This window comes from Homarus americanus, unplaced genomic scaffold (genome assembly GCF_018991925.1).
Source record: "Homarus americanus isolate GMGI-L3 unplaced genomic scaffold, GMGI_Hamer_2.0 scaffold28809, whole genome shotgun sequence".
In the NCBI taxonomy this organism is placed as follows: Eukaryota; Metazoa; Arthropoda; class Malacostraca; order Decapoda; family Nephropidae; genus Homarus; species Homarus americanus.
The window spans coordinates 5,846-6,793 of NW_024731337.1; the positions used below are offsets into that span (position 1 = coordinate 5,846).

At 36.9% G+C, this 948-nt stretch overlaps 1 non-coding gene across 1 annotated transcript; it reads right to left on the reverse strand.

Annotated features, from left to right (window-relative positions):
• Positions 1–665: 665 nt before the first annotated feature.
• On the reverse strand, positions 666–738 carry Trnar-ucg. The gene has a single exon. It is a non-coding gene; the product is annotated as a tRNA-Arg (tRNA).
• Between the last annotated feature and the right edge of the window lie 210 nt (positions 739–948).

Here is a 948-nt window from a genome sequence, read left to right on the forward strand (position 1 = left end):
AGCTGTTACTTGCATTAAATTTACGTTGGCCAAAGGATTACTCCCCCATCACACCAGTATACGAAGCCACACTGTACCAATATAGAAACCACACAAAGGTTCATATTATCCTTATACTGCTAAATCAGTACTCCCATGAGCAACTTACCGGATATGCTCAGGTCAAGATATTAAAGAACAATAGCTTCACTGAACTATATATGAAACGACACCATGGTAGATATTTTGTTGGGTGCCGTTGCAATGAGTTGTGAAAAAATATATCTTCTGTGACTTATTTTGTAGAGGTAGATATTTTGCACAACAGAGCAACTTGACAGTCTAAATTCAGTGACTCCTCTACGCAAGGCTGCCTTGTCAATAATTGTTACCAATACGGCACCATAAGAAATAGGAAACTAAATTTTCATTTTTTTTTCGCTGAGTAAACAGCAAATGTTTGTTAAAAAATAATTAAAAAGTTTTCTTGATAATCCATAAAATTCACCAATGATAGTAATTTTACATTTACAATTGGCCTACGGTATGCTCTAAGAATTCATGAAACGATAAAATTTGCTTGTTTACGTTCTAAACATAAAATTGCAACCTGAAATTGGCTCACCGACCAAATATTGACATTTTCACTCTTTAAGGAAGATAACATGACCATGCAAAACTTGTCGCGACCGTGACAGGACTCGAACCTGCAATCTTCGGATCCGAAGTCCGACGCCTTATCCATTAGGCCACACGGTCATGCAAAGAATTATTTTTATTCTTTAAGCAATTAAGATTTCACAATATAATTTCGTATTGCACATTCATAATACTTTTACTTACAGTACTTTTACTTTTATCCTCTTCACCACTGATCGGCTCGTTAGCGCTTGGGTGATCGGTCACGTGTGGGGTTCAAGATGTTTGGTTCGCACTCAGGATGGGATGGAGAAAGGAAACTCACAATGT